We start from the raw sequence: 23,587 nt of genomic DNA, 5'->3' as shown, positions 1-23,587 counted from the left end.
TGCTTTCGCTTAAATTAAAGGTTTTGGAGAAGCTTCTGAGAGGGGCTGGAAAATAAGAAAAGCTATCTATAAATCTTATATTGTATTTGGAAAGAAACATCGCGAGAAGTTTGCAGCCTTTAAAGATAACTTCGGGGATTATTGGCCGGGTCAGAACTCCTTTTAATACGAGTAAACTGTCAAATCCAGACCCAAAATGCGAAATGCACGTAATGTTTTTAAAAACTGGTTCGACCTTTGAATATTTGGTCTTACCCTTTTTTGCAACGACCTGACTCTCCAATAAGTAATCTAAAAATGTCTCGACGCAATTAAAGCCGGTAAAGGTACGGTAATCGTACGTTTCAGAGTACGGACTGTCTTGCATAGCGGTAATGAGCAGCACGGGTTTAATCTCGTCATTGTCGACTAAAGTTTCAAAATCAAAGTAAAGGATTCTGGTGGAATTTTCTGGTAACGTGATAGGTTGAACAAAACACGCATTTTTCGGTTGCTCAATTTTACAATAATGACATGTCAAATCGCATACGTGGTCCCCTTCAAACTCTTTCCCGCAAGTTAGGCAACGTTTAAGTTTGTCGCACGTGCCTAATTCTATATGCTTTTGGAAGCACGTATTCCCCGAAAAATATCTAAAGCAGTTGGCGCAACGTTGACTAGCTTCGGTATGGGAAACATTCGTGTCGAGACACCGCTTACAGCTGACGGGGCCCTCGCAATTGTGCTGTTTTTTTACTTTGCTACTCACAAAAACTTTCAAACAAAATGGACAGTACCCTATTCCCCCGAACATGGCGGCGTAAGACCTCACTACGTGGACGTGGTTTCCTAATTTAAGGAGAAAGACTTGTTTGGGTTGAAAGTGGCCTAAATAAATTGGGTCAAAATTGGAATCGGAATCGAGTAAGATAATTTGATAATCGGGCAAGACATTTTGGAATTTAGGAATGTCTTTTATTTCAACAGGACCTGGTGGAACTTTTGATAATCTGTGTAACGCTAAGGCCGCTTTTTTTGTTTTGGATGGTTGACATTACGAATGTAATCTAGATCATTCATATTAAAATTTTTGGATTGGCCTTTATTTTTTAATTCTTGGTAGTCAGCGAGGCATTGTCCTACCGCTACCGCCCTAGCAAAACACAGATTATCTGAATTGCGAATCGGGATAAAGGTATTGCCCTGTTCAATGTAATTATCTAAGCACTCAATAGTCCTGTTACGAATATTTTTTCGACTACCACTCATATTGGTGTCTTGCAGAAGAATTATGTCGAATTTTAGGGGGGCCTCGAAGTATAAATTCTTATGTGACTGGGCTACCTGCTCGATACCGCTTAAAATTCTATCGGCCGTTAACTCGTTTAGGTTCATAAATTGGAAATTAATGGGCTCTTCGAGTTCGTCCGAACTGACCGCTATTCTGATACGACTAAAACCCTGATTTTCATCGGTAATTTCGTTTAATAGGGATTGGAAAATTTCGTTTAATTGGGTTTCTATTCGCGCGTGGTTGAGATCGTCCAAGTTTTTGAACTCTCACTTGAATTCTAAAGTTTTACATTTGTATTTTTTGGAAGTCCGAGAGATAATTTTAGTAACCGAATAATAGTTCTCAGGTCGAAACCTGGTGCTTAAAACGAGAGGGGCTTCTTGAGTCATTGTAATTTACGAATTTCGTCGTAGCGTTGAGTCACTTCCCTCAATAACCGCAGGACGTCGTGAATGTCTCTTCTTCCGTATAGGGTCAGCGATTTTGCAAATGAGGAACCAGAATTTTTGGTCAAGCAAGTGTGACCGGTGGCCTGGCTATGGCGAATTTCTAATTTATCACCCTCAATTAGGTAAACGGCGTCTTGGTCCTTGACGTCTTCTAAGGCTGCTTTAAGCTGGGGTCCTGATTCTAGTTTAACGCATACACCCTGTTTAGTCGGTTGCGGAAGACTGGATGCTACGTGCGTGGCGTAACGCCTTATATCTATATATATTTTTTAGTCAAAGGTCGTTATTTTAACGCACAAATCTCCGAGCTCGGAAAATTCTAATACAATATCGTGCCAAGTGGTATTCTTTGTTAATTTTTCTTGGTCTTGGTTAGCCCCTTTCCCCGCGAATAATTGTCGAGGTTTATTTTTTTTAATTACTTCGCCGACTTTTGATTTTCTAGCGTATACTTCGGGCAACTTCACTGGTGCTGTTGGGGGAGTGTCATAATCGAGCTTAATGTCGTCTCGGGCTGCCTAAGACATATAGAGATTAAAAACTAATCTCGCTTAAAAAAATTTCAAAAACATAATTACCATCTTGCTGATTGGTCGTCGGGGAGAGTGAGGGCGGTGTTCGTCGCTTCTGCGAAATTGACCGTTGGGCGGTTTCTTTTATACTCGCTAGGTAAGGGGGGAAAGAACAAAATAATCGCGTGACAGTCCTATTAACAGGCGTATTCAATTTGTCAAAATGATTAATTACTTAACGAAAGCGGAATGAACCGGTTCTACCATGACTATGCGAAAGGATTGTTCACTAACGCATTTCCAGCGAATGCGCGACTCAATTTAATTCGATGACATAATTAATAGGTGATTCTCTCGGTATTGTCACTAAAGGTATTTGCGCCGCTAAGTTATTTCTACGCCGAATAACACCTGCTCAATCAATCAAACCTGTCACCACTTTAACAATGGAAAACGGGGACCGAGTATAACCAACCTGGGAATTCCTTTAAAGGAGTACTGACCCCTTTTCGCGCCAAAACACCAACCAATCAGCGCCATTTTGAATAATTTTGCGCCAGCCAATCAGCGCGCAGTACACGCGTAGTAACCACGTGCTCTTCGCGCCGCGTAGTTACCGCGCCAGCCAATCAGCGCGCGCCACTCTGCGGAGGTCAATGACCCCACGCGCCACCTGCCGGAAGGGGGAAGGAAGCGGGGACTTCCAGGGCCGACCCCCTTTCTACCTGTACATTGAAAAACCCTGATGATTGTGGTACATCCTACTGACGCGGTCTGGGGCGCACGTGCGAGTCAGCCACACTGAGGCTAAAACCTGTTGGCAGGTGGGATTCCTTTACAATGGTGCTCTTGATACTTCTAGCACTGGTCACTTGACAGCGGAATTTAAGAAATGTAAAAGTTCTTTGTCACAGATTTACATCTGCCTCTATTGTTAGCCCCAAGAAAGTTTTTCGAAAAAGGTACAGTTTCAGTCTTTTAATAGTGTTTTATTTATAAATTTCATAATTATTAGTGTTTTATTTATATATTTAATTACTAATAGCGTTTTATTTATATATTTAATTACTACTTGTGATTTATTATTATATTTAATAATTATTATATTTAACTACTAATAGTGTTTTATTATTATATTTAATAATTATTAGTGTTTTATTTTTATATTTAATAATTATTAGTGTTTTATTTTTATATTTAATAATTATTAGTGTTTTATTTCTATATTTAATAATTATTAGTGTTTTATTTTTATATTTAATAATTATTAGTGTTTTATTTTTATATTTAATAATTATTAGTGTTTTATTTTTATATTTAATAATTATTAGTGTTTTATTTTAATATTTAATAATTAATATTGTTTTAAAAATAATTACAATTAATTATGTATATCAAGTCAATATTGCTTAAGAAGTTAAATTATTTTGAAACTAATAACAAAAGTAAATAGGGGGAGAAAGTCTGGCACTTGGGTCCAACCGCACGACGTCTTATTTGAGGGGTAACATTTTTGGGCTTCGGAAATGACTTCCCCCTCGCCTCTTTACAGGGACACAAAGGTATCGGTTGTACTCCGACACGATGAAAAATAGTTCTCTATAAAATACGTGAATATAAAACTTTTGCTTTCGATATTTTGTTTAATTTAGTTCCTAAATAAAGTAGAAACTAAAATGCGACATTATAAAAATAATAACATGACCTTTGAAAAGAAATAAACCGTAACTAGAATAACATTCACTTCAATCGTGGAGAGCGTGGCGCCATCTAAGAGCAGAGATTCAGAGGTGGGCAAAAATTGTCAGCTCTCGTTTTTGAAAAGCATCTCAGAATGAGCGAGCAGTTTGTAGTAGTATAGATCCGGGTACACGTCTGGCTTTCACTATTGGGGCCAACGTTAAACTAAATATTAAAACTAAAACTTTGTCTAGGGGTATGATTTGGATTAAATACTAGAAGGGATTAAAAGGTTGCCAACTAAAACCTTTAATATTAACACGCTTATAAAATATAACACAACACTAACTAAAACTACGGTGCACCTAGATAATTAACTAAACTAATAAAAATAAAACTTATAACTAACACAACGAACAAACCCGTGAAGCGGGTTGTACTTCAAAATTACACCACATACTCTTTAAGCGATGTATGTTGATTCTAATTGGGATGTTAAAAATATTAATTAGGCGGTGAGGAGATATAGTTTAAGGTCTTAGCGTTACGATACTCAAGCGGTCGTGGCGTCGAAGAGGCAGATATAGTTGAGAGCCGCAGTTTCTTCGAAATTGGCGGATCTGATCCGAGCTCAGAGTCAGGGACGGAATTCCGCCACGCCGAGATTGCCGTAGGTGGTTCGGTTTCCAAAATGCACTCCTTTCGGCGGTATGGACCCAGAGTTTGGTTGATTTCGGGTTGAATTCGGTGACTCTCGAGAGTTGTCTGTAATTGTCTGGATCGCTTCACCTCATTTTCCATCAATTCGCTCTTGTCATTGTCGCAAGCTTCTTCTCAAAAGTAGTCGTATACAGGGTCTTTTTTTTTGCTCGGAAAAGTGTTTTTTTTTCAAAAACTATTTATAGTACCGATTTCAAATTTGGAAGGTCAATTCTCTATACCGGGGGACATCAGTTTGAGAAATTTGAGCGTTTTCGGTAATGTTTTTCACCAATTTTGAAAAATTATTTTTCGACCACTAGGTGCGAGATAAAAAATTTCTATTATAAAGTTGTAGGCCTTCATCGAAAACCCTTAAAAATTGTTCACTCGACGAAAAACAACTTATTTATCAGTGAAAATTCGAGCTTGAAAAATTTACAAGTTGGTGAAGCCAAATTACGATTGTTTGAAACGATAATTGAAAAGGGAACAAGTCTAATACAAACGTAGTAGAGTTTTCACACTTGAAAAATGTACACGTTTGGTTTTTAAATGCAGATATTTTATTCACATAAATTTTTACAAAACATTTTCAATAATATCACCATTGGCTGCAACACAGGTTTGTGCGCGGACAATTAAGTTCTCAAACGCTTTCTCTACCATTTCTGTTGTGACGTCTCGGCAAGCACTGATTATTCGTCTAATGAGTTCCTCCCTAGTTTCAATGGGCGTGGCGTATACCTTTGCTTTAACGAATCCCCAGAGAAAATAATCCAGCGGTGTTAGGTCAGGTGACCTTGCTGGCCAATGCACTGGACCATTTCTCCCTATCCACCTTTCAGGAAACTCGTTGTTGAGGTGCTCAGTTACTTGCCGGGAAAAATGCGGAGGGGCGCCATCTTGCTGAAACCACAACTGACGTCTTTCAGCCAATGGAAGGTCGTCGATTGCGTCACTCAGTTCGTTCTGTAGAAAATGTAAATACCTTTGGCCGTTGAGGTTCGTCGGCAGGAAAAAGGGACCAATCAAACGGTTTCCAACAAGTCCAACCCAAACATTGACCCGTTCAAATTGAACCTGGTGATGATATTCAAAACCCCAATGTGGGTTGATGTCAGACCAAAGATGGCTGTTTTGATGATTAAAGGGCCCATCTCTAGAAAATAACGCTTCGTCGGAGAACAAAACATGGCGCAAAAATTGTCTATCTTCTTGGACAGCATTTAGTAACCAGTTGCTAAATTCATAACGTCTTTGATGGTCTCCGTCAATTAGTCCTTGGTGGAGCGTAGCTCTGTATGGGTGATAGCGATTCTTACGAAGAATTTTCCACACACGATTTGCAGAACAACCCAAATCAGCAGCGGCGTTAGCGCAACTGTGACGAGGATATGCCACAAAGTACGCGAGTACATTGTTCTCGAAGTCTAAATCCGGTTGACCCAATCCGCGAAACCTAGGTTGCAAGTTACCAAATTGATTGAAATCGTGAATTGCTCGTCTTACTGTATTTACAGATGGTGCTCCATTTGGATGTCTTTCTGCGAAGATTTCAGTCACTCTTCTAAGGTTTTGCGCTGCTTCTCCATAGTAAATGGCAACTATCTCGGTACGCTCAGCTACTGAATAACGAGGCATTGTTCGAAATATTATCAAACACTGATAATAATCTCCCAAAGTTTTCCTTTAAATACCCAATGCATGTTTAGGATTGACCTATAGCCTCGTGTTTTTTAAATCCGGTCGTTTTTTTAACCAAAGTTTCAACTGGATTAGGTAATTCGGTTTCAATTATCGTTTCAAACAATCGTAATTTGGCTTCACCAACTTGTAAATTTTTCAAGCTCGAATTTTCACTGATAAATAAATTGTTTTTCGTCGAGTGAACAATTTTTAAGGGTTTTCGATGATGGCCTACAACTTTATAATAGAAATTTTTTATCTCGCACCTAGTGGTCGAAAAATAATTTTTCAAAATTGGTGAAAAACATTACCGAAAACGCTCAAATTTCTCAAACTGATGTCCCCCGGTATAGAGAATTGACCTTCCAAATTTGAAATCGGTACTATAAATAGTTTTTGAAAAAAAACACTTTTCCGAGCAAAAAAAAAGACCCTGTATATACAGAATCTGTTGCTCAAAATATTGTACACTTCAACGACAATCCGGGAGTGAAAACCAAAACGACTTTTTCAAATAACCGTCGTTCCAGACCGACTTTAAAACGATATTTATATTTTATTTAAAAACACGAGATGCTTCAAATTCTCCGCGTATTTTATCGAATGAGCGAATAGATTTAAATTAACAAATTGGCTAACGAATTTTGTTGCCACATGCCAAATAGAAAATAGTCCGAAACTTTTATAATGCTGGTAACGTTTTATTTACAATGATTTGAAATTTCGAAAGGGGGGTAAAAGGTATAACGGGAAACGTGAACGCCAGAATTAAATGGAATTATAGCACAGTCGAGCGGGGATCGGAACTCGCTGCGCAGACAAGCACCAAATACTCCAACCACAACCTCTGAGCGACCAGCGCCCAGAAATATAGATTTCAACGACCGCGGAATTCTGGATGGCAGATATTATTAAATAAAAAAATAAAATAATTAGGAAAATTTTGAAATAAACCAGAATTTCACGTTACAAAGTCTTTGTATTCGATATACTAAAGCAGAAATAGGTGTCGTAGAACGATTTATAGGGTTCACATATTTACACAAGTTTGATTCTGAGAGTATCAGCTTGGCAATTATAAATCTTTTAAAAAGGGTGGTTTCAAACTGGAGAATTGTGTTGCACAGACTTATGATGGAGCTAGTGTAATGAGTGGACACGTAAAAGGAGTAAGGGTTAAAGTAGAAGAAGCAGTAGGTGGCCATTGTCCGTACGTTCATTGCTACGCCCACCGCTTAAATTTAGTTTTAGTTGACTGTTGCTCGAAAATATCGACAGTTAGGGAATTACTTGGTTTGGTTCAAGCCATTTACAACTTTCAAAGCAATTCGTTTATTGGAAGTGAATATTTTGAAAACTCTCAAAAAGATCAAGGGTACGACATACTGAAAATGCCACAAAGCTGCGACACTCGATGGTGGAGCAAAAAAAAGGGATTCACTATTTTAGAAATAGACTCGATTCCGTAGTTTTAACTTTAGATAAACTGAATTACATAACTTTAACAACTTAATATAAGTCGTTGCCTTAGACGAAGTATTAGGCGTAACAAATTCCTTGTCGGAATATTAACAAAGTTCCAAAGTTATTTTTACGGAAGCCGTTGCCATTTGCCAAGCTACCTGTCAAGACCTTAGAAGATTGAAGAAAATCTGAACGCTTTGATTCTATTTGGGAAGAAGCTACTAAAATCGCGGAATCGGCTTTTATTGCAGTACCTGACCGTAACAGCGAACCATTAGCTTTACGTAAATTTAAAATTATCCCTAACAGGAGATTAAAACATAGTGTGGTAACAATTACAACGGGGACCAGGGAAACTGAAGCAAAACCCCTAATAGACCAGATGAGGACCACCTATTTCGAATTAATAGACAAATTTATTTTTTAAATGAAAACCCGGCTATTAGAAAACTCTGGTCTATATAATGGTATCATGGCGTCTGGCCCTAACTCTGAGAACTTCCTAAACGAAATCGATATCCTAACACATTGTAACATATACGATAGGTTTCATTTCGACCTTGATTCCTTAAAAAGTCAAATTAAAATTGCGAGAAATCTAGTTATGCCCAAAAAATTTAACAGCGTAAGCGACTGCTTCCACTATTTAATGCCCATGGAAGATGGCTTCCCTGACCTTGTTAAGTACTACAAGGTTGTTCAATGCATTCCTGTCGCAAACACCATCTCGGAAAGAAGTTTCAGTTCCCTGAAAAGAATAGAAACACGTCTTCGAACAACTATGGGATAATTTAGACTTTCAAATCTGGCTGCGTTGTCCATTATTCGGGATTGGTCGAGTTGTTTAAACGAAAACCCTAATTTAGTGGTTGACGAATTTGGTAAAAGCTCTAATCGAAGAGTATCATTCTTTGATTAAATTGCGAGGGCAGAAAATTTTATCTTTCCTAAGAAAACGTTTAAATTAACATATTGTAATGCCCAAATATTAAGTTTTTGAATATATTGCTCTTTCGTTAAGTTTTCTTAGTAACAATTATCCCTCTCACGCTTCTCCCCCCTTAAGATTCGTTTAAAATATCTTTCCTGAGTTTGAATGCTGGCCATTCTTTCCTACGATTGTTATATTCTCAATTGGCCTCCGCGAAGGTGCCCCCAGGCATGCAGAGTCATCCCTAAATTGGTTTAGAAGACTAGTGCGCATAGTCTCTATTCCCCGACCCTTTTTTGTCCTTGATCCGATATTTCTTCCCCTGTTTTTCTTTTGAGGCATTGTCATAAGCCGCCCGTTCCCAAATGTTAGTCCCATAAAGTTTCTTAGTTTCATTATTCATTTCGAACCAGTAATGTGTGCATCGGTATCGATGCTTTCATGTTAAAGTATTTTTTTGTTATATTGCTTTTAAAAATGAATGTGTCAAAATTAAAGTGCTTATTAATTTTTATTTATGGTCTCTGACCTTGGATCTTGCGCGAGGTGTGCGGGCCTTACCGACTTCCAGCGAAAGTGTCCCGACCTCTGACCCTGGGAGTAATCAAGACTAAGAGCCCCCTTGGTCATTAGACTTGGTACATCCCACCTCGGCCTATTGGGCAATTCAAATATGGATGCCAAGAGGTTATTGGGTCCAAGTGACACTATATCCGACCCGGATGAAATAGGTTACGGCCCCCTTTTGATTAAAACCAGAAAACAGTGATTTACAGAAGCAGAACGAGAATGAGAACTGAAGTTGGAGTTTCTCTCTGTCTCTCTCTCTCCAAGAGAGACTGACCAACCGCTTCAAAATAGAGTTAAAATAAAGACATCGAAGTGTTCACCGGTGCTTCTCGGTAGCGGTTCCTCGACGCCAACTTTGACTATGTGCGGTCCGCGATAGCCGGAGGCAGCGATCCTCCATCTCGACGGACTACCTCGTTGGACTCTGCCTTTAATTTCACTTGAGTATAATTTTAACTCATAATGGCGATTCGTCGCTACTTCCGCGTTAACCACAAGCTATGGTTAGCGATGTGTAATCGGGGTATAAGCCGATAATACGGCTCCCAAAAACTTTCAATGGCCTTCGGGCGTAGAACATTGTTAGTGTAGCAATTATAGTATTTTATGCCATTTTAGTATATTGGTCAAGTTACCATTTTTTTATATGCTTCTTACATTAACCCTACGGGTTAATTTGTTATGTATCTCAGTGTATAACCTTTTCACGGCCTTTGCGCCATTTCTTGTTTTGTTGTTGAATGAAATTAATTAATCTCAATAGATCTTAAAGGTCCCTTTCCCCGCAGCAAACGCGGATTTTTTTATTTTTTTTTTGAGATACACACACATTGGTGTCACCGGCACACACACAATTACTGATTAATCAGGGCGAGATATGTGTAACGGCCACGCCAACGGGGGGATACGTGGGGACAGGGGTGGGGACACCCTTGGCGGAAGTATTCCGACCACCCGTTAGGGGATTGGTGGTCGTCCTCACACGGCCATTCACAAACTCTGCCTCCCAGACGCCTGGGATTACAGGAGTGAGCCACTACTCCCGGCAGCAAACGCGGATTTAAATATATTTTAGTTGTCAGTGATTATTTGACTAAGCGGGTGGAAATTTTTCCGTTACGCAACGCGACCACAACCACATTAGTACGTCACCTAGTTGACGATGTTTTCACCCGCTTTGGTTTACCGTCCAGCGTTGTCGGCGATAATAGCTCGGTTTTCATTTCTAAACTATTTAAAAACGTCTTTAACGTTCTAAAAATTAAACGTAGATATACCTCCCTTTATCATCCTCAAAGTAATCTGACAGAACGATTTAATAGAATAATTGGTACCCAAATAGCGTCATACGTCACCGGTAACCATCAAGATTGGGATCTCGGTCTCCAACAATACGCGATGGGCATTCGTAGTGGCGTCCAAGAGTCTTCCGGTTTTTCTCCAGCTTATTTAATGTTTGGGAGAGAAATTAAAACTCCATTAAATTTACTCTCTAATAAAAATCCTGAAGAATTTTCGGATCCGGAATATTCAAAGATTTATGGGTTAAGCGTTCTTCCAAAAGTAGCAAAAGCTTTGGAACAGGCGCGCGTCAATATTCGACAGGCCCAAAGTAGGCAGAAGTCTTATTACGATAAGCATAGACGAGATTTCGAATTTCAAGGAGGGGATTTAGTGCTGCGAAGGTCACATAAGCTTTCTAGCGCCCCTGATTTCTATACTGCCAAACTCGCCCCGAAATTCGAGGGCCCGTTTATGTCTAGCCTATTCGTGCATATTAGGAAGGGATATTTTAAGCCATGTTGGCATGATAATTGATTATGGTACCAATAGTTTTAGTTTTTTAGAAAATGTTTTCGATAAGTATTGTTTCAGTAAGGTCCATAATTCAGATCAGTTAAGTATTTTTAGTATTTCTCCCTCCGACGATTTTATAGACTATGGCGGAATTCATAATGCCCTAGTAGAAGCTCCCTTAGATGATGAGAGTAAAGCAGTTTTAGGTTCTTTAATTTATAAGTATAAATCCATTTTTTCTACTCGGCCAGGTCTTACGAGTGTGTGTCAGCACTATATTGAACTCGAAGACGACCAAAGGCCCATTTCTTTCCCTCCATATCGTGGGCGGCTCCCGCCTTTCTAGTAGCGAAAAAGGATGGCGGTTATAGAATTTGTATGGATTATAAAGGTTTAAATAAATTAACTCGTAAAGATAAATTTCCTCTCCCTAGGATAGATGATATTCTAGATTCCATTAGTAAACCCAAGTATTTAACCACCCTGGACTTGCGCAGTGGCTACCATCAAGTTCCCATGTTTCCGGGAACTCGAGACGTTGCGGCGTTCGTAACGCACCGAGGTTTATTTAGACCTAAGGTGCTTATGTTTGGCCTTACGAACGCTCCCGCAACCTTTCAGAGAATGGTTAATAGCCTGTTTTCGGACCTCCATCATCGTGGGGTCTGCGCGTACCTAGATGATCTGGTAATTGCTTCAGCTGATTTCGAAACCCATATTAAAACTCTAGAAATTGTGTTCGATAGGCTCATGAATGCCGGTTTAACAGTAAAGGCGTCTAAAACGCATTTTTGTAGAAAAGAGACCCGTATTTTAGGGCATATTGTATCCGAAAACGGAGTCACCGTGGATCCGGATAAAACGGCCACAATGAGGGATTTTCCAACCCCGCGAAATACGAAGCAGCTCAAGCGCTTCCTAGGTATGGCGTCTTACTATCGTCGCTTTATAGAGAACTTTTCAAAAATTTAAAGTCCGTTAAATCATTTATTACATACCGGAGTTACGTGGAATTGGTCGTCTGACCAAGAACATGCCTTTACTACTATCAAAAACAAATTATCAACAGCTCCTATTCTTTCATCTCCCGATTATAATCACCACTTTGTAATTTATTGCGATGCTTCAAATTCTGGCCTTGGGGCAGTCTTGGCCCAAATTATAAATAAGAAAAAGCACGTTATTCAGTACACTAGTCGTTCTCTAAGCGAGACCGAGCGCCGGTATTCAACCACTGAACGGGAATGCCTGGGCGTCGTATGGTCGGTAGAAAAGTTTAGACCATATATTGAGGGGTCCCGGTTTGAAATCTTTACGGATCACAGTGCACTGCGCTGGCTTCTCACAGCTCCCGATCCGACTGGCAAATTTGCCCGTTGGAATGCCCGTCTCCAAGCATTTAATTTTAGTGTTAATCACATTGCTGGAAAAGATAATGTCGTAGCCGACGCACTTTCCCGTATTCCGGAAGAGTCTGATTTAAATAATGTCGGTTACTCCTGCGCCATTAGTAATATAAACCCGTCGGTCATTTTTGATAGCGAAGAGATGGTGCAGGCCCAGCGGAGCGACCCTCAACTAGGTTCCCTAATTAATTATTTAGAAAAAGATTTAGTTCCCTCTGACCCTGCTTTACAGAAATGGGTGGTAGACTTAGCGCCCATCTGTGATATAAAAGATGACATTGTGTATAAAAGCGTAGGTGATAAATTTGATGTAGGGTGGGACCCTTTTTACATCCTTGTTCCTGGTTCGCTTAAGGCTAGAATTTTACATATCAGTCATGACATTCCGTCATCGGGTCACTTCGGTTTGAAGAAAACTCTCAAACGAATTAGAACTCAATTTACGTGGCCAGGTCTTACGCTAGACGTTCTTAAATATTGTCGATCTTGCCCAGTATGTCAGGCCCATAAAGTACCGTCCCTAAAACCGGCCGGCTTAATGAAACCTAGCGATATCCCCGAACCTTGGGAAGTAATCTCAATAGATCTTAAAGGTCCCTTTCCCCGCAGCAAACGCGGATTTTTTTTATTTTTTTTGAGATACACACACATTGGTGTCGACCCGAGGCCTTAGACACCAGCACACACACAATAACTGATTAATCAGGGCGAGATATGTGTAACGGCCACGCCAACGGGGGGATACGTGGGGACAGGGGTGGGGACACCCTTGGCGGAAGTATTCTGACCACCCGTTAGGGGATTGGTGGTCGTCCTCACACGGCCATCCACAAACTCTGCCTCCCAGACGCCTGGGATTACAGGAGTGAGATACTACTCCCGGCAGCAAACGCGGATTTAAATATATTTTAGTTGTCAGTGATTATTTGACTAAATGGGTGGAAATTTTTCCGTCACGCAACGCGACCACAACCCCAATAGTACGTCACCTAGTTGACGATGTTTTCACCCGCTTTGGTTTACCGTCCAGCGTTGTCGGCGATAATGGCTCGGTTTTCATTTCTAAACTATTTAAAAACGTCTTTAACGTTCTAAAAATTAAACGTAGATATACCTCCCTTTATCATCCTCAAAGTAATCTGACAGAACGATTTAATAGAATAATTGGTACCCAAATAGCGTCATACGTCACCGGTAACCATCAAGATTGGGATCTCGGTCTCCAACAATACGCGATGGGCATTCGTAGGGGCGTCCAAGAGTCTTCCGGTTTTTCTCCGGCTTATTTAATGTTTGGGAGAGAAATTAAAACTCCATTAAATTTACTCTCTAATAAAAATCCTGAAGAATTTTCGGATCCGGAATATTCAAAGATTTATGGGTTAAGCGTTCTTCCAAAAGTAGCAAAAGCTTTGGAACAGGCACGCGTCAATATTCGACAGGCCCAAAGTAGGCAGAAGTCTTATTACGATAAGCATAGACGAGATTTCGAATTTCAGGTAGGGGATTTAGTGCTGCGAAGGTCACATAAGCTTTCTAGCGCCCCTGATTTCTATACTGCCAAACTCGCCCCGAAATTCGAGGGCCCGTTCCAAATTTTGGAAAAATTATCTAAGATAACGTACAGGTTAGGCACGCTGGCTAGGCAGCCTCTTAAAGGTACCTACCACGTAGTTCAATTGAAACCGTACTATTTGAGGACTGAATTTAATTTGGAAGCTCAAGACGTCTCTTTAGACAAAAATGTTAACAGTAATAATCATTTAGGGCACTGCCAGGTTGGAGGTCGTGTTTTACGGCCTCGCGATAAAACAACCGGTAGAGCCACTTGCGTTGGGAACATTTAAAATATTCCCCCTTTTTACAGTATCATTAATAAGTATAAATAGTATTAGAATAAATCATCATGTTGTAATTTTTTTTATATTCACTTGTTTACCTTTGGTTAATGGTGCACCACCCCTGTAAATAACAATGTAAAAACAAACCTGTATATACCTCGAGATATCTCGCTTGTAAATACAATTAAATGTCCTTTCCCCTTAATGTTAATTTCAGTATTGTTTTTAGTGTCCCTTGACTATGCCTCACGAGGACGTTCGACTTTCAGTGGGGGGCGATGTAATGCCCAAATATTAAGTTTTTGAATATATTGCTCTTTCGTTAAGTTTTCTTAGTAACAATTATCCCTCTCACGCTTCTCCCCCCTTAAGATTCGTTTAAAATATCTTTCCTGAGTTTGAATGCTGGCCATTCTTTCCTACGATTGTTATATTCTCAATTGGCCTCCGCGAAGGTGCCCCCAGGCATGCAGAGTCATCCCTAAATTGGTTTAGAAGACTAGTGCGCATAGTCTCTATTCCCCGACCCTTTTTGTCCTTGGTCCGATATTTCTTCCCCTGTTTTTCTTTTGAGGCATTGTCATAAGCCGCCCGTTCCCAAATGTTAGTCCCATAAAGTTTCTTAGTTTCATTATTCATATCGAACTCTTATTCCAGGAATTGAGAATTGCCATAAAACCAGTAATGTGTGCATCGGTATCGATGCTTTCATGTTAAAGTATTTTTTTGTTATATTGCTTTTAAAAATGAATGTGTCAAAATTAAAGTGCTTATTAATTTTTATTTATGGTCTCTGACCTTGGATCTTGCGCGAGGTGTGCGGGCCTTACCGACTTCCAGCGAAAGTGTCCCGACCTCTGACCCTGGGGGTAATCAAGACTAAGAGCCCCCTTGGTCATTAGACTTGGTACATCCCACCTCGGCCTATTGGGCAATTCAAATATGGATGCCAAGAGGTTATTGGGTCCAAGTGACACTATATCCGACCCGGATGAAATAGGTTACGGCCCCCTTTTGATTAAAACCAGAAAACAGTGATTTACAGAAGCAGAACGAGAATGAGAACTGAAGTTGGTGTTTCTCTCTGTCTCTCTCTCTCCAAGAGAGACTGACCAACCGCTTCAAAATAGAGTTAAAATAAAGACATCGAAGTGTTCACCGGTGCTTCTCGGTAGCGGTTCCTCGACGCCAACTTTGACTATGTGCGGTCCGCGATAGCCGGAGGCAGCGATCCTCCATCTCGACGGACTACCTCGTTGGACTCTGCCTTTAATTTCACTTGAGTATAATTTTAACTCATAATGGCGATTCGTCGCTACTTCCGCGTTAACCACAAACTATGGTTAGCGATGTGTAATCGGGGTATAAGCCGATAATACGGCTCCCAAAAACGTTCAATGGCCTTCGGGCGTAGAACATTGTTAGTGTAGCAATTATAGTATTTTATGCCATTTTAGTATATTGGTCAAGTTACCATTTTTTTTTTATATGCCTCTTACATTAACCCTACGGGTTAATTTGTTATGTATCTCAGTGTATAACCTTTTCACGGCCTTTGCGCCATTTCTTGTTTTGTTGTTGAATGAAATTAATTTCTGAAGTCACTATTAAATTTTACCTATGGCAATTCTCAATGAATAGTTTTATTACCTTCGTAGTTAAGCCGAAACACGTCCCTAAGATTTTTTAGCCAAGTAAAAGTCATTATCTCGCTAACCCCAATAGTGTCAGTTATGCGAGTACCCGGAGTAACAATAAAGTGTTAATGGGATAAGAATAATTCCCGTTACAATATTAGTGTCATAATTTTAAAATTTTAACTATAGTCAAGAAAATTCTTTAAAATCGGACATTTCAAAATTAAAATATATAGATAGGGGGGGTATTTAAATCAGACCGGGCCTGTGTGTTGAAAATTCCTGGCGGGGGTACTGGTGGTTAGCAGCAATCGGGAGTTAGTAGGGGAGAGGTTAACTCCCAGCTAATCTGCTAGTGTTTTCCCCCAGGTGCTGCAAGGTTACAGTCTTTTGCTTTGGTGAGAACGGCTAACGGTTATTCGTCTCTTATTATTATTGTGTAGTTCGTTCTAAAGCCTCCGAAGGCACGTTGCCCACCCTTCTAGAGTAGAGATGGCTACAAATCCTAGACGCGTCACTAATAGGTAATAGTCCAAAGAAGTTAGGTCAGGGGATCTCACCGGGCAAGTTGTGCCCACTCAACCAATCCGCCGAAGCCTAGATACGCGCGATCTTGGAGTTCAAAAGTTACATGTCGTCTACGAAACGGTATGCATTCTGACGAGGTGCAAGAAATTATGGACCAATCAGTGTCGTCTATTATTCTTGACCACACGTTAACTCTCCATTCCTCTTGGAAATTTGCATTTCGAATATCGTGCTAGTTTTCCTGAACCCAATAACGAAGGTTGTGTAGATTTAGAACCACCTCTCCTTGTAAACTGTGCCTCATTGGACCATACAGGGTGTTTTTTTTGCTCGAAAAAGTGATAATTTTCAAAAACTATGTTTTCTAGAAAGTTGAAATTTGTACTGTACATTATACGTGCCGGGGGACACTTTCTACCAAAATTGCATCTAAATCGTAAAATATTTTAACGTTTTTTGAAAATTTAAATTTTAACCGCTAGGTGCTATAAGAAAATTGTATATGAGAAAACGTACAAATAGCGTTGGCGCGAAAAAAATAGACGTCTTTTTCACTGACAAAATACGACTTGAAAAAGTGACAAGTTGAGCAAGCTAAAATACCTTTTTTGAATTCCATTGGGAGAGAAGTGTAATGGTAGTCAGAAATTTGTTAATCTGGTGTTTAATGCAATTTCAATTTGGGCGCTTGAAAGTTTGGATTGTTCTTGTTGGAAACCGGTAAATAGGTCCAGTATTCTTACCGCAAAATCTAAATGACCAGAGTTATTAAGATTTCTTGAGAAATGAGCTAAAACAACAACTTCACGAACTGCCGTTGGCGCAACGAGCAAGACTGTGGTTTCAGCAAGACGGTGCCCCGCCTAATTACCACAGAGCCGTGAGAGATTACCTAAACAACGTATTTCCACAACGATGGATAGGGAGAAACGGTCCCGTACACTGGCCAGCAATCGCCCGATCTGACTCCGTTGGATTTCTTTCTTGGGGGCTTCGTCAAGGACAAGGGGTACGCCGCTCCGGTTGAGACCCTTGAAGAGCTGCGTCAACGAATTGTAAGCGCTTGCCTATTAAGCATTGGTGTTCGAAGTACCGCTTTCTGACGTCCAACTGTCATCCACTGCGGCAATGTCTGGTCGAAATGTATCTCCACACATGTTATAGTCCCGATGTAGTCATATGCGGTGTACTTTTTCACTAAATAAAGACTCCTTTTATTTTAACCGAAACCAATCGTTAGATGGCGGTATGCTCAGGTCCTACGATACCGTTAATATTTAAAACGCTAGCCTGATATATCAAGTAGGAAGTCATAATTCTAATGAATTTGGAGCAACTTGTGTGCCTTACGTTTAAATTAAACTTCTATTAGAGGTTTTTGAGGAAGGTGAGCTGTTTAAGGTTAAATTATTATTCCTTTTTTATTTAATGGATTTTATTAAATAGTTATACAGAGACATTTGCAGTCAAATCCTAATTATTCTATGCCTTATTGACTTCAAGCCTGCAACAAGAGTTGATTTTATAAAATGTCTTTACGCTTGCCTAACTTGTTGAAATGTTGCCCTGGAATAGTTCAGCCAATGCCTAAGAATGAGTTCATAAACTCTTTAGTGGGAGAGAAAACTGATCCACAGCTGAAGCGGGGAGGCAAAATTTCAACAAGATGGCCAAGGTTATTTTATAAAAAGAACTATTCTATAATGTGGAAGAAAATAATTTTACGATGAAGTAGGATACGTGACGGAAGATAATATATTCGATCGTTGTAATTATTACGAATGTTGTAGATAGTATAATATAAACAATTCAAATAATATGTATTTATATTGTTTGGTATTTCATTAAAAGGAATAAAATTATTTTGTGTAATTTTTGTTGACTTTTATAAAAAAAATATAAAAACTTTATTAAATAAGCTTACGAATTAAGGTCGAATTTTAGTTGGCCCGACGTCTTTGTTGGTAGTCATAATTTAGTCGTATAGTGCGAATGATTTTTGGGCAAGTAGGGCCGACCAAAAAAAAGACACCGTCGGGCCGACGTTTTTGCGCTGCTGGGGATACGACGTCGACTGTTTTATTTCCAATTTAACTTCCCTGGTCACCTCCATCTGCATTTCCACCCTGAAAAGGAAGAGGGCTGGTCGTTATAAATCAGTCCCCTGGTGGAACGCTTCCTTGGCTATTAAACGCAAACTAGTCCGTGCTCTCCGTGGCCGTCGCCGATGGCAATGCTGTCGTGACTCGACTGATCGGACTGTTCTACACGTAGCCTATAAACGCGGGTTATATCATTTTAAAAGATCGATCAAATCTGTAAAGCAGAATTCTTGGGAAAAGTTTTCTTCTTCGGTCGACGCCAATTGTCCATTTTCTTTACCTTACAAACTCTGTGCAAACAAGATTAATTATCCACCCATGCTCTCTTCTATTTTAAAACCTGACAGCTCCCTCACTGATAACGATTAACATGCTTTCATTCGAAATTCCCTCGTTTCCATAGTTCTAACACCCAATGATTTAGTGGGTATACCACATTAGGGTAGGCGAGAAACGTTTGTACGGTAATTAAATCGCCATTACTATTGTTATTAGACTCTGGAAAACCAAACATTATCAAATTATTCTGTCGCGTAAGAACAGAAACCGATTCGGCACAGGCGGCATCGATGTTGGCAGAGATGGCTGATTGAGCTTCGGCTTACATTTCGGAAACTGATTAGTTACTTGAGATGCAATGGTGATTGCCTGTTGATCGAGCTTAGAAGTAAGCTCATTGCGGAGGGCTACAATGTCAGTTTTAACAGTATCATTTTCTGATTTTAGTAGTGTAGATAGAGCTTCAAGTTTCTGATGAGGCTTATCTAGTAGGGACAAGCGAGAGTCAATTTTTTGCACTGAATCGTTTACTAGTACGGTAAAGTCAGAATTGTTTTTGTTGAGAGCTGATTCCAACATGTCAATTGTCGAGGAAGTGTCCACATCGGCAGTACGGATAGATTGGGTTTCGTCTTTTATGATTAAGAGTTCTGATTGAATGGCAGCTTGGTTAACTGAGAACTCACCATAGAAATCGGATAACAAACTAGAACGATTTTTGAAATTTTGTCGCGTGGTCCGATTAGGAATTTTAAAAAACCCGGCCTTTGGCCCATGCTTTTCGTTTGGCTGGCAACGAAAGTTACGCCATCTGCGCCAAACTGGTGAACTAACACTCTATTTCGCCTAAGATTAAATGGCCGACTTTAGCTCGACGCTAACGCGGTTTTTTTACATCTTTAAAGCGACTTATGTTTAATTAAAGTTAAAGAATGGCTCAAAATTGCGTAATTAAATCATGTAAGAGTAAATACACAAAAGACAAGTTGGCAAGCCAAAATATACCTCTCCTCGGAAGAATTGTCCCTAGGGGTATTAATTTCTCGAGACGACCCTTAAAGATATCTCCGCAATTCAGAGTTATTTACTAAAAACGTAATCGCGGTTCAATACCGCCCGGTATAAAATTTCAATTTTAATTAAAATAATTGAGACGATACAACCGAGTTTAATTTATTCAGAATAATATAATAATATAAATAAAGTAGTTAAAACAGTGAGTTAGACGTACTTAAACAATGCACAATTGAATTTAACCCTATTTACAGAATAAGTTTATCAGTTAAATATAATACGAAGCCAATTTTAATGAAAGAAATATCTACAGAGGGTATTTGTATTTTTCTCGCTTACGAAATACTTGCCGCATCTTTAACGCACATTTTATTTCAACACTCGCCCTTGATGAAGATACCCCAGAATAGCTATATTCGATATCTGGTAGTGGACGACTCGTAGACTTCCTATTGACGTTGTGACACATACCGCATGAAAAAGACCAATACCATCCAATTTCCAATATCATATAATGACTCGCACACCCAGGAAATCAATGACTGCATTAGGAATCGTAGATGTCCAAATATCCACACCAATAGAAAATGTATTAACAAGAAGCGAAAAACTTACCATTCACAAAGCACAGAAAGCCACTTGACTAAACGACAGCTCGTATATCAATAAATGACCGTATACGGAATAGTTAGAACTCTTTATACATACAAACGAACCCAATTGATGAACTGCATTAAACATCTTAATCAGTCGAGAAAACGTTTAAAATAAATTACGAAGTAATGATGACCCAGTTAAAAACCAGACCAACATAAGTGTAAGGGCACGATATATACAACTCGATATTTTCTTCATAAATGAACCATTACGCTAAACACACAATAGATAAAAATATACGACTGAAAAAACGTAATAAATTACAAAAAATATAACGCAATCAAGCAACGAATTCCTTCGAAAATTTAGAAACCAAACAATAGAAAATGTAATTATAGCAAGAAATGCGACAGCTTACCATTAACAAACAGGAATTTTCAACGTTATTATAATGAAACCGGATAAGCTAAAGAACACGACGTACACACTATAAAGTTTCCTCCAAAACTGGACGTTTTCGTGGGAAACAAATAAGCTCAAAAAACAAAAGATAAAAATATAACTATAAATATTAAAACTTTTAGCCATGGTTTATTATAAATTGTTAAATTTTAAAAAAGCTGCTACTTCATGACTTAGAAAAAAACTTTATTTTATTCGGAGCTTTCGGACCATGGTCCTTCTTCAGCGAGTGACTGTTACAAGTGTTTCCTTAACACTAATACAAAACCAAAAATATTTCTACCATTGGGCAATGAGCTTTAACCCTACTCTCGGACTTTCATCGCGTGTTGCAATACCGTGCCAGACTATCGGTCGCCTCTCTGGGTTCTCCGCGTTAAGATTATTATATAATAAAAATACTATAAGACGCTACCGTTAGGTAGCCCAGAAAAAAAACGTATTTACAAGAATCGTTCAAAAATTATACAATGCTTAAACTTACAAAATTACATATATGTAAAAAACAACAATATTACTAATTAATTCTATTTATAGCAGTTACCTTATGGGCTACAAATTTTTTAGGTAAAACTGTATCTATTCTGTCCTAACTATTCTTCTATACAATTACCCTATATTTTAATTTTATATTTATCCAAATTAAATAAACCCCAACCTTTTACTCCAACTGAGCCACTTTCCAGATTTAAATTCCCGCCTTGTTCAATGAACACTGACTCTTTGAAATTTCTTTTAAACCAATTAGTTTCGTTACAAATCATTCTCGCCGAATCCCATTCAATTTTATGCTTATTATTGTTTACTATATGATACGCCAGGCCGTTTTTTTTATCTTTCTTTTTTACACAATTTCTATGTTCGTTCCGTCTCTTTTGCAGAGTTCTTTTTGTTTGACCTATATATGTTTCCTTACAGTTGCAGTCGATTGCGTAAAAAACCCCTGTTTTTTTATTGTCTTCAATTAGCGGTTTATTTTTTACAATATTTGATTTCAGCGTGTTTACGGTTCTGTTAACTAACGTTACACCAAGCTTTTTCAATTGACGCCTCGTTTTTTCACTAATATTTTTTATGTAAGGTAAACTAAGTACATTTTTAGGGGTCTCTTTTTATTACCTCTCCGAGGGGACAAAGTCCCCTAGGAGGGGTTATACAACGACCGTGTCTGTCTGTGGGTCTGTCAGGCCTGCGAACGCGTTCGCATTTTCGGTGCAAAGTGTAATCACTGCGTACGCAGTTTCTCGAGATCTCTGCGTTCGCAGTTGCTAGTAATTAGGGAACAAAGTCGAAAAACCGTGTTTGCAAAACCACCGTGATCGTTTACGGATTAATTTGCAGTCGGGATTGGTTTGGTGGTTTTTTTCGTCAACGCTCGCCGTCACGACAGGTTTAATTCAGTGGTTTGGATATTTCGCTATTGAAATGTTTATGTGTAGGGTGGTAATATTGTGTTATTGTTATGACGTTTGTGGGTGTTGAGTTTGTGGTGTGTATGTACGGGTGGTATCTCTCCAACTCTTTCTTATTGACTTTTGGGACGGACCGAGTGCTGAGTGTAATGCTACCTCTCAACATCCAATGGCAGGGTTTCCACCAATTGTTCACGGTATTCGTCTTAGTATCAATTTGCGATCGCATCGGGCGGGTTTCGAACCCGAGACCGCCTGTTTGACAGGCGGACGTTCTACCACAGAACCACCGACACTTATTGCGTTTTATTGAAAATTAGACCTTCAGCTTTATCGAAAGCGTATTTAATAGAGTATGAAATTTTGGTTTAATTGAAATAGAGCAAGATTTCGTGGAAGATTTAAATTATTGCATCGAAGAAATTCTAATTTAGCGATTTCTCATTTGATTAAAAACAAATGCGTCACCCAGGTTTCGAACCCGGGCCGTTCAGTTAGGCAGTCGAGCGCTCTACCATAGAACCAACGATAACTTCAAGCTATACTGCAAATAAGACACTCATTGTAAGCATAATAGTTAACAAAGTCTTGAATTTTTTTACGAATGAAATTGTGAAGGCCTAATGTGGTTTTTTTACGAAAAAATTATAAAGACTTAATCTTGTTTAATATAATAAGTTGCTTTATTTCAATTTGGTACTTTTGTTTAGGGTTTTTTTAATGAATGGAGTTAAAGATTTTTTTCTTCTATTATTTGACGTTTTATTTTTGCGGTTGTATATTTGTTTTATCTTTTATTCTTTTAAAATTATTTACTTCTTCCGCAAAATGGTTCATTTTTTGGAGGAACCTTTTTACTTATTTTTTGTGTATTAATGTTTTGAGAACCTTTACGTTTGGGAAAGGATAATTTTTGACGGAACCTTCAAAGTGTATACGTCGCATTTTCAAAAAATTTAATGGTCAAATCTTGTTTTAGCGCAGTCAGCAGATAAGATAAAGGGTAGAACCCGTTAGTTTTTTGTAATTTATTTAGTTTTTTCAGTCGTATATTCTTATCTATTAGGTTTAGCGTATTGGTTTTCAAGCTTAATAATTCATTTATTAACAACATATCAAGTTGGTCTGGTTTACAACTCGGTCGTAATTTATTTTAAACGTTTTCTCGGCTGATTAAGATGTTTAATGCAGTTCATCAATTGGGTTCGTTTGTGTTTATTTATAAAGAACCCTAACTATTCCCTC

The sequence above is a fragment of the Leiobunum rupestre genome, chromosome 4 (assembly GCF_980474605.1).
Source record: "Leiobunum rupestre chromosome 4, qqLeiRupe1.1.hap1, whole genome shotgun sequence".
In the NCBI taxonomy this organism is placed as follows: Eukaryota; Metazoa; Arthropoda; class Arachnida; order Opiliones; family Sclerosomatidae; genus Leiobunum; species Leiobunum rupestre.
This window is presented reverse-complemented; position numbering follows the sequence as displayed.